The sequence below is a fragment of the Lepus europaeus genome, chromosome 9 (genome assembly GCF_033115175.1).
Source record: "Lepus europaeus isolate LE1 chromosome 9, mLepTim1.pri, whole genome shotgun sequence".
In the NCBI taxonomy this organism is placed as follows: Eukaryota; Metazoa; Chordata; class Mammalia; order Lagomorpha; family Leporidae; genus Lepus; species Lepus europaeus.
The window spans coordinates 54,319,949-54,337,376 of record NC_084835.1 but is presented as its reverse complement, the minus strand read 5'-3'; the positions used below and the strand labels follow the sequence as shown (position 1 = coordinate 54,337,376).

Below are 17,428 nucleotides of genomic sequence, written 5' to 3'. Positions count from 1 at the left end.
GTGCACTTTCTTCTTAGTGTTAGGAAGCTGTGAAGATTGCAGCAGGTGGTTTGCGTGCTACTAGGACTAAGGGACCCAGGAAAGGATCCCCATGGCAAGTATTAAAGATGGTTCTGTAACTTAACCAGCAAGGGATGGATGCTGTTCATGGTTCTGGAGTTCTAGATGATGTAAAGGTTTATATAAAAGGGTAAACAGGAGAAGCCATCACGCTAACAGGTCATATATGTCCTCAGCCAGCAGACACCAAACCCACATCTGTCCTTACTGTCCCAGGAATACTCACAGTGCAGAGACAAACAGATGAACTGTTTATTTTCAAGTACTTCAATAGAAACAAATGCACTTTGACAACAGGGTTTTGATTGTGGCATCTGCTTTAAATTTGTGTCTGACTCATTCAATGTTTTTTTCAGAGGTTTATTATTCAAGGTGAAATCCGCTCATCAGTTCTTTACCTTCTAGGTTTGCCACGTGAGGTGGAGTCTTTCCTGTCCATGAGTCAAGCAGCTCCAGTACCAGGGAGTCCTGAGAAGCTGGGCGGGCACACGGCCAAGAGCCTGAAGACAGAGAGCCAGGAAGGCAATGGTGTGCCATGGTGATGTGATTGTGGGGTAACAGCATGGAGTGCTGGTCCCAGGAGGGTGCACTGACATGCCACTGCCCAGAGATGGCAGAAGGATGTCAGTGCCAAAGTGCAGAAGGCCTGGGTCCCAATCACCTCACTAGGATTTTCAGAGAAATATCTCAACATTGCAGAAACTCTACAGCTACATTGGCTGAATTTCTCCACAAGTTTAAGCAGTGCTCCAGAAGGCATTAGGGAACAAGGAATACTCATAACTGCAGTTTTCAAAGAGAAAATGCCTCTTGTTGCCCAGCCAAAGTGGATACTTCAGGAACCCCTGAAGCCACATCAAAGCACATATATTACATGCATGGAAATGTAGCCATGTCGCCTAAAGTGGGCATTATAAAAGTTGAATTTTTTACAATTCTGTTTTCCAAATTTTTGTATTTTGAAGAATTGTGTTTACTGGATTGTTTTTTCCTCATACTTTTACTTTTGCCTGAGTGATGGGGAGAGTTTGGTTGTGGATTCTAGTCCCATAGTACTCCTAATTCACTACATTTGTGCACTCAACATTCATGAAACATCAGCATCCGCTAAATGTGAGCCTCATATGGAACTCCAAATCCACAACCACCACTTTGGGTCACATTGGAGTCCACTCACAAGCTAAAATCAGGCTCATTCTGCACCATCTTTCACACCCATTGCTGCTCCAGAAAATCTGTACTAACAGAACTAGTCATTCACTCTGCTGGGAGAAGCCCTTGACTAATTGCCGTGCTTTCCTCCCTCACTTCACACACCCAAGAAGTCAATACTTTCAAGTTTCCTCACTGCAAAAGACTCCATCACAAGTATGGAGGCATCTCTACCCCTAGTCAATTAATTCTTTCTTCCTAGTGCCTAGATCTGCTTCTCAATCAAATCTCACCAGCGCCTGGATAGATTCAATGGGCTCTCACACCCTTCCAACTTCCTTGTCCCCACCCCTCATGTGTAACACTACTAGATATAGAGCTATGTTAAAAGGCCACACTGATCATGTCAGTGTGTCAAACACTTGAGTGGCTCCAAAGCTTCTGAGCTGAACTTGTAAACTAACACTGTGCATTTCAAGGCCCCTTCAGGCTCCTAAATGGATCCACACCTATATTGTCTTCCCTCTATAGCCCACAGGCCTTTAACAAAGATTCCTGTGACTACTGTGTGTCAGTCAATGCAAAGGCCTCAGAGATTTGCCCCTTTCACCCTGCAATTTTAGTTAAATGGATTTCCATAGTACATCATGATATTTTCTACTGAATTTCTCCCATAAACACTGTCCCTTCTTCCTGAACTTTTCTCCCAACTTCTGTGCCTCATCAGCTGTGGTCTACAGCAGCCTGGATATTCAGAGCAATTACAATATCTTCATTTTGCTAAATAACTGAACTGCTTTTTGTATGAATGCCCATCCACTAATTTCAGAAAAACAAATGAATGGTTATGGAATCCTGATCCATTCCAACCATTCAAATAACCCCTTAATGCACCAAACTAGACAAAGTCTCTCTAGACTGGGAGGTTGAGGGGGGCTTATTTAAATTTGTTCCATGACACACAGAACAAGATCTGGCATGGGCCAGATGGTAATGACTAAATGGTGCCTGGATTAAGGTGTTTCTTAGAGATGGAAGAGAGTGTTTGAATGTGTACTGCAACCCTATTTCACTGTGGCGCACACAAACACCAGAGCTCATGTGTTGTCATAATAACCTAGAACAATCTGCAGATAGTATTCCTGGGGTTTGAGAATCACTCTGAAATAGAGAACAGAAGAACAGACAGAGCTCTCTTGGGGTAGCATGGCCTCAAAGCAGGCATCAGAGTTCTCTACTTTAATGCTGGAAACTAGACCAATACCAATCAAACAAACAACAAACATGCTCATTATACAGCCAATTTATTAACTCCTATGGCAACAGATACATTCCTATATACATAAAATAACATTCATTCATTAAACAATTTAGATGTTGATATTAAGAGCATAGCTTCTAGAGTCAAACTACCTGGGTTCACATCCTAATTCTGTGGCTCGTTAACTTGTGACTTCAAGCAGACTATGGAACCTCTGAAACTAACAGACATTATGAGGATTAAAACAATGTATCTTGTACATGGTAGTCAATAAATTTTGGTTATTATAGTACTAAGTGGCAGTCACTGGAATGGGGCTAAGTAGGAGAATCTTGTACCATTTGAAAGAAAACTAGTAAACAGACAAGAACAGAGGCAATAAGGAAGGTGTGAAAACATCAAAGAAAACAGGTTTAAGCGAAGGGAGCAGAGACTAGGAAATCTTGGAGGAGGTGATCACAGTTTGAGGCACAGCACGTCAGGTGAGTTATATGGAAAAGCACAGTAAGGAGCAGCAGCAGATTGGCTCAAGGACTGAAAGTAGGGTGTAAGGGCTGTGGCACAGGGTGAGAGGGGCCATGCCTGGTGATGTGAAGTGAGATGTCCTGCCTGGGACATGGTCCTTCTTCCTTGCTACTGTCTTAGAGTAGAATTAGATGGAGGGAGGATGTAGGTTCTGTGTACAAGGATGAGGTATGAAGTGTGCAGGGGAGCATCTCACAGACAGTGAACGGGCAGAAAAGTCAACAGAAAAACAGCACGATCAGAGGAAGTGGAGCCAGTGCTGTGACTCAGAGCTCTGCGTCGCCACATGCAGTGCTGGCATCTCATTCTGGAGCAATGGTTTGAGTTCTGGCTGCTGCTTCTGATCCAGCTCTGCTAAGGTGCCTAGGAACGCAGCAGGTATCATAAATACTTTTAATCTTGCAAGCCACATGACATATCTTGATGGAGCTTGCAGCTTCTTCCTTTGGCTTAGAACAGCCCAAGTAGTTGGGGGTCATTTGGGGATTGAATCAGTGAATGGAAGATATCTCCTTATCCCTCCCCTTCACCCTTCCTCTCCCTGTCTTTCAAATAAAAATAAATGAATCTTTTTAAAACTGATGTAATCTAGAGGTGACTCTCCAAGATAGGGTAAGGATGCAAGCTGGTATTGAGACCATAATGAATGTTACAGGTGAAGAAGTTATGCAGAGCCAGGCAGTTCATTGCTGTCTGTACTGTTTTAAGAATATTCCCAGTTGGGGCCAGCACTGTGGCAGAGCAGGTAAGGCCTCTGCCTGCATTGACAGCATCCCATACAGGCACTAGCTCTAGTCCTGGATGTTTCACTTTCAATCCAGCTCCCTGCTAATATATTCCTGGGAAAGCAGTGGAAGATGGCCCAAGTCCTTGGGGCACTGTATCCAAGTGGAAGCCCCAGAAGAATTAATAAAATCTTTATTAAAAAAGAATATGCCCAATCTAGTGCTAAGCCCTTGATTCACATTCCTTCATTATATTCTTAGTCATTCTGGTGAGGCAGACATTTTCCACCTATGAAGAAGGGTGTAATGGGAGGCTCAAAGAATTTAAACAACTGAGAACCTGGTCATGGAAGAGCTAGGACTATCTGACTATAAACACTGGGTTCATTCCATTGTCAAACTGCCTCTTAGGTAGAGACATGGTCGAGCCAACAATATGTGGATTTACACACACACACATGGCACTGAGAAGCATGCTTATTTTAGCAAGAAGGACTTGACCATATTTCTTAGAAACTTTCTCCTCCTATCATGTTAACGACTGTTCACATCCTAGAGCCTTTCTTCTCAGTAGTTACAGTGTTTCTCCTCTGCCTCTTCCTATAACTGGCTCCTAAAGGCCACCCAAATCTGCATGCTAGCACACCCAGGCTCTAGTAGGGAATCGGGCCTTCACTCACCCAGTTGGCTATTGTGTTAAACACAACAAGGGTTATGCTCAGTCACTGTTGGGTTTACTTGTCTACCTGTACCTATTCTGTCACTGTGACTCCATCTGGATTCTGACTTCAGGCAGCACGGACTATGTCTGTCTTACTATATGCTTTACTCCCAATACCTAGGATGTACGCTGGCACAGCATTGGTGCTCAAAAAATATTTGAGGAAAGATGAGTGGAGGAATCAGACTCTCTGGCCTCAAGGCCTTGGCAATCTTCTGAGGCCAGGATGCTCTGCTCTTAGATACCAGGTAGCCAGGGGGAATGCCACAGAGGCCCTCACTGGTCCCAAGTCCTGATCCTCACTATCACATACCTGGTCTCCCAGGCAGATTTCATAATGCCACTCATTACGCTTTCCAAGAGAGAAAAATATGCAGATACAAGTTGAAGGTAAAAAACCTGGAGGGTTAAGAGTCAAGAAAAACTCCTTTCAGGGCTGACACTTGGCGTAGCAGGTAAAGCTGTGGCCTGCAGTGCCAGCATCCCATATGGGCTCTGGTTCGAGACCTGGCTGCTCCTCTTCCAATCCAGCTCTATGCTATGGCCTGGGAAAGCAATAAAAGATGGCCCAAGTCCTTGGGCCCCTGAAACCACATAGAAGACCCAGAAGAACCACCTGGCTCTTGGCTTCTGGCTCCAGGCTTTGGATCGGCACAGCTCTGGCCATTGTGGCCAACTGGGGGTGAACTATTGGATAGAAGACCTTTCTTTCTCTCTCTCTCTCTCTGTCTCTCTCTCTACCTCTCCTTCTCTCTCTCTGTAACTCTGAACTTCAAGTATATAAATATTAAATAAATTTAAAAAAGAAAGATTCCTTAGTAAACAACAGAAAGCACAGTGACAACATATGCAATGGCTGTGAGAAAATAGCAGGAATGTGGCTTGCCTGGGTTTGAATTCTGGCTACTGACTACTAGATATGTGATCTCAACTAAGCCACTAAGCCCTTTCATGACTCAGTTTCCCTATTACAAAATAGAAATATTGTACTCTAACCAATCTGATAAGTTGGTGTCAGGATTGAATGAAGTAATGTTTGTAATGTGCTAATTACATAGTAAATGGGAAGTGTTGATTTTAAAAAGTGACTGAACACAGGCTTCCCAAGTGAGCTGTCCCAGTGATTACAAGGAGGATAGCATGGATGCATCACTTAATATACTTTAGGAAGTTTTGTTGTGAGGCATAAGGGAAACACTGTATAGACCGTAAGTAGGACAGTGTCTAGCACATACTAAGTGCTCAGTAAATACAGCCTACACAGGAATGTCATTGTGCTTTCATGCTGCTAGATGTGATGCCCTTATCCCATACCAGAGGGCCTCAGTTTTAGTCCCAACTCCACTTGTAGGTGCACACTGTGGGAGGCAGCACATGATGGCTTGATCAGTTGGGTCACTCTCACCTATGCAGGAGACTCAGATTTTGTTCCTTGCTCCCTTGCTCTGGCTGTTTTGGGCATCTGGGGGATAGACCAGTGGGTGAGAAATGTCTCTTTTTATTGACCTTTGAAATAATACAAAAATAAATAAATAAATTAGTCAAAAGCATAAAAACAGCATGGAAAGTCACCAATGATGAAGGGTCTAATCCAGCAAGAGGAAAAATAATTGAAAGTATATACATGGACCTATATTGAAGCACCCCAATATTTTAGCAACATTAACACACATAAAGAGATAGGTTCTAATACAATGATAGTAGGATATATTAATATAATACTTTCGGAAGTAGACAGCTAATCCAAACAGAAAATCAACAAACAACAGATTTAAACTGAACTCTAGAACAATGGGATCTGACACACTTGTACAAAACGTTCAAACAGCTGTGGAATAGGGGGCAGCATTGTGGCATGACAGGTTAAGCCACAACCTGGGCCACCACCAACATCCCATGTGAGCAGTGGTTCGAGGGCTGGTTGCTCTACTTTCAATTCTACTCCTGAGGAAAGCAGCAGCAGATGGTCCAACTACTTCTTCCAATGCCACTTATGTGGGAGTCTAGGAAGGAATTCCAGGATCCAGCTTTGGCCTGGCCCAGCCCCAGGCTTTTTAGCCATCTGGGGAGGGAAGCAGTGGCTGGAGAAACTGTCACTGTATCTGTCTCTCCCTCTCTGTACTAAAATAAAATAATCTTTCAAAAAAGAGAAATTAAAAATGTTTAAGAAAAGTTGCACAATACACAATCCTTTCAATAGTCCATGAGAATTTCTCTAAGATAGAACAAATTCAAGGTCACAAAAAGGCCTCAACAATTTCAAACAACAGAAACTGTATCAATGCTTTCTGGACACAATCTATTAACACTGAAAATCACAAACAGAATAACTTTGTAGTCCATATAAATATAGGAAAATTAATTTATACCTGAACAACTAATGGATCACACACATATCCTCTAGCTAGAGGTGGCTTCTATACAGCCAGACTTCTTTCACTCCCACACCCAAGTCCACTACTACACCATCATCTGGCTTCTTAAATATTTTTTCAATCTATTTGCTCTTCCCTACCCCATTACCACTCTCAGGTGCCCATCACTGCTCCTCTGGACATCTCTTATAATCTGCTCTTCAATATCTGCTTTTCTGAAGTCACTCCTTTACACAAGCACAACCATCATGCTTTCAAATACACAAACATTACTTACTCACCACTCTGAGTATGGTGTATGGTATCCCTCCTCTCCACTGCTTGGTGTATTGAGTTCAAGCTTTTAAGCTGACAGATAGCCCAGGACCCCAGTCACATGTCACCAGTCCTTGCCTTAAACTGGATGCCAAATACTGCTGCTCTCAAACACACACACACACACACACACACACCCCAGCTGATTCACATATTTGAGAATTGGCTCATTCTTTTCCCCTTCTTCCTGAAAATGGTTTGCTTCCTACTCTGATTAATTCTTACTCACACGCCAGACCATACTGAGGTGGGCCCTTCCTCTAGGAAGCCACCCTGGACTGCGTCAGGTATCCCTGAATGTGCTTCCACGTTATTCCCTCAATACGTCCCTCATAGCACTTAATGTGTATGAAAATTATCATCCCCTACACAGGCCTACTGTGCAGGAACATACAGAGGGAACTTAAAACAGCAGGAGCCAACATTCTCTCACTTCTAACCCCACTTCATATGCTGGGCGTAATGCCCATGCAATGGATTTCAGATCCCTCAAGGAAATCAAGTTTATCAGAGAAGAATATGCGTAAAGAAGTACTTTGATCACTAACATTCCATTTTAAAAATAAAAGTTTAACCTCAAAATAGGGCTAATATTTACTAAATTCACTATAGAAAACAAATCTTGTATCACACACCAATCCAAACAGTTGGTTCAACAGTTTCAAATTAGTTAAGAAGGCACCAAAGTACTAGATTTTCAAATTAACTCTACAGCATTTGTAATCCATTTTCTCTAAATCCTTAGCAAAGAGATATACTGACATGTGTGATATTTCTTTATAGCATTCATCACAAGTGCTATTCCCTGCCCCCTCTTCTGAAGAACTTCTGTCCACACCTGTGACGTGGATACTAAAACAGTTCACAAACCTTTATTCCAAGTGTCCAGTATCTCTTCATAAAAACACTACCATTTAGTGTTAGTGTTTAACATTTGCTAAAAGATATATTAAGGGCTCTAAGTACAACATTCTCGCATCTTCCTAATGATCCATTGGAGTCAAAAGTATTTTATTTTATCATGAAAGACAGAGAGGTTAAGTAACTTGCCCAAGTCACACAGTGAGAAAATGCAGAGCTGAGATTCACACCAGGAAATCTAACACCAACACCTGCATTCTTACCGTATTATGCAATACTACTTTCAAAATTGTACCAGGTCATTTTGAAGTATACAACTAAATACAAATTGTCAGCTCCATTCACTTTGTTGCAAATGTCAGGATTTCATTATTATTGCAGCAAATTTTTTATTAAACTTTTATTTAATGAATATAAATTTCCAAGGTACGTCTTATGGGTTACAATGGCTTCCCCCCTCCCATAACTTCCCTCCCACCCGCAACCCTCCCCTTTCCCGCTCCCTCTCCCCTTCCAATCACATCACAATTCATTTTCAGTTCTCTTTATATACAGAAGATCAGTTTAGTATATATTAAGTAAAGATTTCAACAGTTTGCCCCTATATAACAACACAAAGTGAAAAAAAATACTGTTGGAGTATTAGTTATAGCATTAAATAACATTGTACAGCACATTAAAGACAGAGATCCTACATAATATATTTTTTAAAATTAATTAATTTTCTATGCCATTTCCAATTTAACACCAGGTTGTTTTTTTCATTTCCAATAATCTTTATATACAGAAGATCGATTCAGTATATAATTAGTAAAGATCTTATCAGTTTGTACCCACACAAAAACACAAAGTGTAAAAATACTGTTTCAGTACTAGTTATAGCATCACTGCACATTAGACAACACATTAAGGACAGATCCCATATGGGATGTAAGTACACAGTGACTCCTGTTGCTGACTTAACAATTTGACACTCCTGTTCATGGCGTCAGTAATCTCCCTAGGCTCTATTCATGAGTTGCCATGGCTATGGAAGCCTTTAGGGTTCGCCGACTTTGATCTTATTCTGACAGGGTCATAGTCAAAGTGGAAGTTCTCTCCTCCCTTCAGAGAAAGGTACCTCCTTCTTTGATGGCCCCGTTCTTTTCACTGGGATCTCACTCACAGAGATCTTTCATTTAGGTTCTTCTTTTTTTTCTTTTCCATGGTATCTTGGCTTTCCATGCCTACAATACTCTCATGGGCTCTTCCGCCAGATCCAAATGCCTTAAGGGCTGATTCTGAGGCCAGAGTGTTGTTTAGGACATCTGCCATTCTATGAGTCTGCTGTGTATCCCGCTTCCCATGTTGGATCCTTCTCTCCCTTTTTGATTCTATCAGTTAGTATTAGCAGACACTTGTCTTGTTTGTGTGATCCCTTTGACTCTTAGACCTATCAGAGCCATCAGTTGTGAACTGAAATTGATCATTTGGACTAGTGAGATGGCATTGGTACATGCCACCTTGTTGGGATTGTATTGGAATCCCCTGGCACACTTCTAACTCCACCATTTGGGGCAAGTCCGATTGAGCATGTCCCAAATTGTACATCTCCTCCCTCTTTTTCCACTTTTATATTTAACAGGGATCACTTTTCAGTTAAAATTTAAACACCTAAGAATAATTGTTTTAATTACAGAGTTCAACCACTAGTCTAGAACAACAACAACAACAAATACTAAAAAGGATAAAGTATTACATTGTACATCTAGAGTCAGGACAAGAGCTGATCAGGTCATTGTTTCTTATAGTGTCCCTTTCACTTCAACAGGTTTCCCCTTTGGTGCTCAGTTGTCACCAATCAGGGAAAACAAATGATATTGCAGCAAATTTTTAAACACACACACACACAGAGTGAGGATCAAATCCTGGCTTTGCCACTGACTGGCAACATGACTTCAGGAGATTGGCTTAGCCTTTCTGTGCTGCTTCCCAGTATGTAATCGGAAACAAGACAGTAGGGAAAGACTTCTCAGAGTTGTCTGTTGACTAAAAGAGTTGATCTTCCGACAGGGCTTCAACTGTACTTGGCACAGAATAATCCCAGTGCATCTCTCAACATAGCTATTATTATTGCCATGTATTACTGGATTCTTTCCAAAGTTGGCATCCTTGCCCAAGTTGTGCAAACTGAAATCACGTTTTCTTTGTGCAGTTATCATTGATGGATCTTGTCTGACTCCCTATCTTTGCTATTGTGAATTTGACTGCTATAAAACACAGGAGTGTATGTACATTTTTCACATGCTGATTTCACTTCATTGGATATGGAGAGGCCATTATGCTAAGTGAAATAAGCCAGATGCAGAGGAGAAATTAATTTCTATAATATATAGCAAGTATAAAAATGTAGCCGTTGTATCATTAGGTATATCATTATAAAAAATGCTTCACTGAATTATACCATGTACATTACAACATACTTTTTTCTCTCAGATTTTGATCATTGTCATTAATCTTTCATTTTGTGCAATTAATATTGTTAAGGAAAAATAATATAAGTGTATGTTTATACCTATTATGAAATCAATTTGGCAAAATGTTAAACATTGTTAAATTAAAAAAATTAATGGGGAAAATACCTCAAGAATTTTGATGTTCAGAATTTCAAAAATAAATAAATTAATAAATGCACATTTACCGTTAGATGTATTTGGGCAGAGGATATATCTAACTTCCTGTTGTGGGCACCAGATTCAGGGTCACATCAAGATTTTAAAACCTATTCTTTTTTTTTTTTTTTGACAGGCAGAGTGGACAGTGAGAGAACGAGAGAGACAGAGAGAAAGGTCTTCCTTTGCCGTTGGTTCACCCTCTAATGGCCGCCGCGGTAGCGCGCTGCGGCCGGCGCACCGCGCTATTCCGATGCCAGATTTTAAAACCTATTCTAAGTACAGCTTGAATTATTCAACCACTCCTTTAGGACAATCTAGGAAATTTGATACTGAGTTTCTAAGAAGTAGGTCTCTAGTTTTTGTCTCTCATGATCAGGGTGATGGAACAACATAGAAATGCCAACCCTCAGCACCCAATGTACAGAGTGCCTCTCTCCAGGTACAAGTTCTCCAGCATGAACATGTTCCCACCTGGTGCCCAGGCTCACCACATGGCTCTTGGTCTAAAGCATCGCTAACCCAACAATGCCCTTGGGAAATGTTGTATGGCAGATACAGGACACAGGCCATATCAGAGGAGGAAAGCCCTCTTTGCTCCTACTCAACTAGACTGACCTCTCAGTCTACAACAAAAGAATCATGAGAATCAATTTCAAAGTCAAGAAAGGTGGTGCCTGTGTTGCAACACACTAAATCCTTCTCCTCACTCTGTACCTGGCCTTGAGTCAACTTTTTTTCATGTGTTATACTCTGTGAATTAATGGTATAACTAGTACTCAAACAGTACTTTATACTTTGTGTTTCTGTGTGGGTGCAAACTGTTGAAATCTTTACTTAGTATATACTAAGTAGATCTTCTGCATATAAAGATAATTGAAAATGAATCTTGATGTGAATGGGATGGGACAGGGAGTGCGAGATGGGATGGTTGCAGGTGGGAGGGTGGTTATGGGGGAAAAAGCCACTATAATCCAAAAGTTGTACTTTTGAAATTTATATTTATTAAATAAAAGTTCAAAAATAAATTTAAAAAATTTAAAAAACAAATAAACAAATAAATAAATCCCACATAAAAGCTTTGTTTTTAAGCACCATAAGGGTCAATAAAAACATAGAAATCATAGTATTGCCAAAATATAAAAGTCTTTTTGAATTTACCTTAGTTTATTGCCATCTAATAATCGTAGATAGCTTCCTTTGGATTTAACAGATTTTGTTGTATTACATATAAACAATTAATTATTTAAGAAAGAATTGTTTGGTTTACATATATTTTATGAAGAATGTGCTATTTATTCAATATGCATTGGTATATTAATTCTCCATAAATCCATTAGCTATACTGATCTGGAATAAAGTAGCCTGAACCTGCCTCTATACTGAAGTGATGAGTTTGGTACAAAGGAGCCTACACACGTGGTGAACTGTAACCTAGCCTGATGTACAAGGAGCTTGCAACCTACCTTAAGGATATACTCCTATAAATAAGAAACTGATCTACAACCAACCTTAGCAGCCAACCCCATGGGCAAACAAAGGCGAAAGCTGCCAGATTGTGACAAAATATGGCCAATGACAGTCTTCACAAACAGGTAATCTTTGCATGTTGTTTCCTGTCTTTCTTGCAATAGAAGTTGCTTATCCAATGGTCGAAGAAGATTCTGAATCATCTTTGGGCTGGAATTCTGCCCTAGTATAGAATATTTCTCTTGCTCATATAAACCAAAGTGCTCTCAGATTTTCTTTAAACAACCCTCTGTGAAAAAATCAAATTGCATAAATGGATGATTTTTTGTGGGGGGGGGGATTCAGTTTACTGTGTTTATTTGAGATTAAAAATTAACAGTGATGTTTCATGAAATTAAATAATTAAGGAAATTACATCTAATTATCTTGAATGATATTAGCCAGCTTCAAGTAGTTTGTGGAGTTTTTGTGCTTATTCTTTTAATACACAAATATATTCTTCTAAGCATAATTTCTTCTTCATCTTTGTATTTTTTTTTAAATTATCAATTTTTAAGCTGGCGCCGCGGCTCACTAGGCTAATCCTCCACCTAGCGGCGCCGGCACACCGGGTTCTAGTCCCGGTTGGGGCACCGGTCCTGTCCCGGTTGCCCCTCTTCCAGGCCAGCTCTCTGCTGTGGCCAGGGAATGCAGTGGAGGATGGCCCAAGTGCTTGGGCCCTGCACCCCATGGGAGACCAGGATAAGCACCTGGCTCCTGCCATAGGATCAGCGCGGTGCGCTGGCCGCAGCGTGCCTACCGCGGCGGCCATTGGAGGGTGAACCAACTGCAAAAGGAAGACCTTTCTCTCTGTCTCTCTCTCACTGTCCACTCTGCGTGTCAAAAAAAAAAAAAGTAAGCAAAAAAAAATTATCAATTTTTAGTAGATTTTGTTTTGTTCCACCTTTGATTTTGGCAGTTCTTTTAGATTTTCTATATAACTCTCTTTTGAATGAACTGAATATTTAAGACCTTTATAGTGAAATCATATGCCCTGATAGAGAACTGAGAATGGCGTAACTGTCATTCTGAGGTTGCAGCAAGAACCTCAACAAAGCTCCAAAAGGAAAAAAAAAAAAAGACAAGTGTGTGCTTTCATTAGTCAGAATTCTCTAGGGAATGAGAAACAAGAGGCTGGTTCTAATGGGAACTTAAAAGGAAAGAAAAAAGAGAGATTTTGAGAAATTTGCTCATTAGATTGTAGGGGCTGGCAATCTGAAATCTGAAAGGCAGGTCAGAAGATTCCCTGAAGATCTATGTGAAGATCTGATAGAGCAGCTCAAGTCCAAAATTCATTCTTAGAAAATCTCAGGTTTTTCTCTTCATGCCCACATCAGATAGGATGCTGAACAATCACACTGAGAATGGTGATCTACTTCACTTAAAGTTTACTGATTTCAATGTAAACTCTGTCCAAAAAAAATATCTGCACAGCTACATCTATAGCGGAGTTCTCCAAAAGCTGGGTACTGGGGCCTAGTCAAGTTGATACATCACTGTACTCTTTAGCAGTACTATTAGCCAAGAGTTGAGAAAGTGTTGTGGGTTAGCTTATTTATTTAAAATCCTAGGCCTTTATTACATGTATAAAACAGTAGTAAGTATGGTATCTATGTGTATAATTTTTTTTTTTACAAACAATCTTCAATAAAGTGGGTGCATGTGAAGGGATTAAGATGAGTTACACTACTGGAAATAAAGCCATCAAATTGAGTGACATTGCTATTGAATATGAGAATGATCTTAAATAGCTTATGTAGTAGAAATACTTCTTTTATTCGTTTTTTGTTAATGCAGAATGAGAAGAAATAGGAGCCACTGGAATTAGCTCAGTGAAGGTGTTTCTAGATGATAAAATTGAAAAAAAAAATGTTGTAAAATTCTTACCAGTGGTTATTAGGTACTGATACAACCCACAATACAAAGTATGTTATTTTCTGCCTGTGTGCTGTGGTCTGTTGACTCAAACATCATGTTTATACTTTGAATTGCTTTTTAATATCATTTTCCCTATGATATTAGGTGACTTATTTTGATGGACAATGTGTTCTGCTATATAGATTTGATTTAAAAAATAAATCCACAAGAGCAATAAGAAATGTTGTTTCTTCACAGGGGCAGGAGAGACACAGGTGGAGTAAGGTGATGCACAGCAGGTTCCCGACGATGTATCAGCTGCAAACTTTCCATCTGGGCTTTCTGAAGCCAATGAGGGATGAGAGGCTCCATTCCCAGACTAACCATGACCAGTTCCAGCATGGATCCTTTCAACCATGCAGGCCATCTAGTGAAGGAGTGGCTTAGTTGGGACTGCCAAATGTTGTGTGCTCAATTTAGGCACACTGGAAACTAACTGTGTCCTAGGCAACACTACAATGCATGGAAAATGGGGAGAAAACTGAGTTAATGGTTGTGACCATGTGAAGATTCCCAGTTCAAATTATCCAGAATAATTCTGTCCATTTTCAGAATTTCACATGAGCAGCGTCCACAGAAACTGTTTCCTGCCGATCTCTCCTTGCTGGACTTTTCTCATCCTCAACAATCTTGGCCACCAGGGGAAAAAAAGGATGGGGAGACAAACTCAGTATTTTGAGTGAGCCTTTAAAGCTTGACGCAGCTCCCTTCTCCTCTCCTGCCTCCTCTTCCTCCTCCCAGGCAGAGCTGTGGGCCTCACAGAGGAGCCCAGGGTCACCTGGGACCTTTTCAGGCCTCATTCTTCTCAAGGTAGCAGCCACTAAAGATGGAGAAGTGTGGGCCTAGGCTCGAATATGAGTCTGTGGTAACCCAGGACCTGAGGCCATCGTGACACTGTCAGGGCTTGAACTGGGCTTCCTGTCACCCAGGACAGCTGTGCCAGAGTGAGACCCTTTCAGCCCCTACAGGGAGGGAAGCGCCACAAAGGGAAATGCAAAAAGAGAGCAGGGTGAAAAGGAAGAAGGAGGGAAAACAAGGTATATAATAAGTATGCAGGAACCATCCCTTCATCCCACCACTAAAACAAAAACTGAAAAGGAAGAGAGCAGTCACATGGGGGTTAGCAGACGTGCAGCACAATAAGTACCACTGTATAGCAGTCAGGGGGACATTGGGAAGGGGTAGATGATTTGGTGGAACAATATGGGGAACCCAGAAGGCTCCCAGGGTGTGTGGAAAATGGTCAGGGACAAGGTGCCAAGTTCAGTTCAGCAGGAAAGGTCTGAGCTACCTCAGATATTCAGTTGGCACAAATGCATGTCAGATCACTGTTGAGACCATCAGGTTAGGCTGCTTGTGGGCCTCTCACGCTTTAGCACAATCCTTGTACCTGCAGCTGAACACTATAAGAGGCAGGCCTGACCTAAGATGTAGTAACTCTGGTTACTTACTCTTACCTCTCCGCTATCCAAGTTTCTATTTCTCAGGAACAATCTACTTGCTCTATCATGCCACCTCACTTTAACATCCAGTTTTGTGTAAGAACCTGTGGTTTTGTCGCATCTTCAATCTGGTTGTAATTTTCCACTCAGAGCTAACAGAGAGGAATGAGGCTGTCAAAAGAGAAAGCTAGTTCTCAGAGACTCCCATTCCAGCTGACACCAAAGACCTCCTCTGTCACCCTGGGCCCCAGGTCAGCGAGGACACAGTCTGTAAGACCCCCGTCCAATAGAGAAGAGCAAGACCCTACAAGTGTGGTGCACTTCCTGAAAACCAGCATCCTGATGGGGCACTCCCTTTGGTCCCTCTCAGACAACAGGCTTTACTTTCACTTTGACGATAAAGCTAGCTTCCACCTTCTTGCAACCATTTCCTGGCTTTTTACATCCATACTAAGCTGAGGAAAAGAACACACCAATCTGTAAAACTATCTCATATCTGCTAAAAACTTGTAAATCTGGAAAACATAAGAAACAAAAATACAATCCTGGAAGAAAATCTAGGAGACAGTGTGCAGGACCAAGGGAGTGTGAAACTTCCTAAGAACAACTGAAACTCAGAATCTACCCAAGAAAATGTAGATATAATTGATGACTTAAAAACATTTTCATACCGAAAACACTATAAGAAAACTTTGTATGAAACTGTTAGATTTGAAGAACATTTGGAAGATTTTCAACATAAATTTTTGAAAAAGCTAAAAATATGAACCATAAAAATACCAAAACAATATGTTAAGGATTTAATTAATAAAAAGACAATCAGTAAACACAGTGAAACTGATACACCAGGGATTTTGAAGTGTGCTATTTAGGAGAATTCAGAGAATGGGAACTTCTTTTTCATTGCTATATCCTCATTCCTCATACAAGGGCCAAGGAAATAGAAGGATAGTTAGAAATCTCTTACCACCAAAATAAACTTGCCTTTTATTTCCATTTTCTCATGACTTTTAATTTTTTGAAGTCCTTTCCTAGTTGGCACAGAATAAACTCCTATTGAATTACATTATACTGAGACTCCGTTGTTAATGCTGAAGATGCAGGAAAAGGTAGGCCTGGGCTATTGGCTGCTGAATCTCAATTCACCAGAGACAAGAGTTGATGGAAAGACATAGCTTTATTCAAGAGACTAACAGTGTTGGGGAGGGTGGGAGCAGTGAGAACAGCAGACATCTTCAGTATCAGAATTGCTTTTCTCAGCTTACTAGTTAGCAAGGAAAAAATTTTTTTAAGGATGAATGGGAGGTGGGAAAATTTAGGGAAAACAATGGCCTCAACTGATTGTCAAAGTCAACTTGATACCAGTTTGATGTTGAGCTTTTGGATCCAAGGTTGGACTGTTTATAGAGAGTGGCTGTAGTTCCTGGTCAGGTCTTCTGATTCCAGTCTTTCCCTATAGTCAGTCCCTGTGTTACCGGAGGGAAGGCCATGGAAGCCGTGGAGTTCTTGTATTCATGCAAAAAAGAATTCAGGTGTGAGACAGAGAGCAGAGTGAAAAGGCCTTATTGGGGACAGGGCATCCGCCAGGAAGGAAGGGACAGAGAGAGAGAGCGCCCAGTCACTAGGACTGGGAAAGAGCAAGGTTACATGGTTGAGTGGAGAATACACCTGGGCAAGCCAGACGGGCAGCTCAGCAGAGAACAGAGAGCTGAGCGCGTAGTCCGTTTGGATTCTCTAGGTTTTTATTTTTATTTTTATTTTTTTTAACTTTTATTTAATGAATATAAATTTCCAGTGTACAGCTTATGGATTACAATGGCTTCCCCCTCCCATAACTTCCCTCCCACCCGCAACCCTCCCCTCTCCCGCTACTTCTCCCCTTCCATTTGCATCAAGATTCATTTTCAATTCTCT

The 17,428-nt window shown here is 41.0% G+C and overlaps 1 long non-coding RNA gene across 3 annotated transcripts in view; it reads left to right on the top strand.

Annotated features, from left to right (window-relative positions):
• LOC133767106 (uncharacterized) overlaps positions 1-16,186 on the top strand; it is a 134,492-nt gene extending 118,306 nt beyond the window's left edge. For 2 of the 3 annotated variants that reach the window (XR_009866808.1, XR_009866810.1), the window contains exon 4: positions 466-8,465. This is a non-coding gene — a long non-coding RNA (uncharacterized LOC133767106). Of the gene's footprint in view, positions 1-465; positions 8,466-11,986; positions 12,242-14,270 lie in introns of those variants that run through there. The other variant, XR_009866809.1, reaches the window with a different exon arrangement.
• Positions 16,187-17,428: the final 1,242 nt, after the last annotated feature.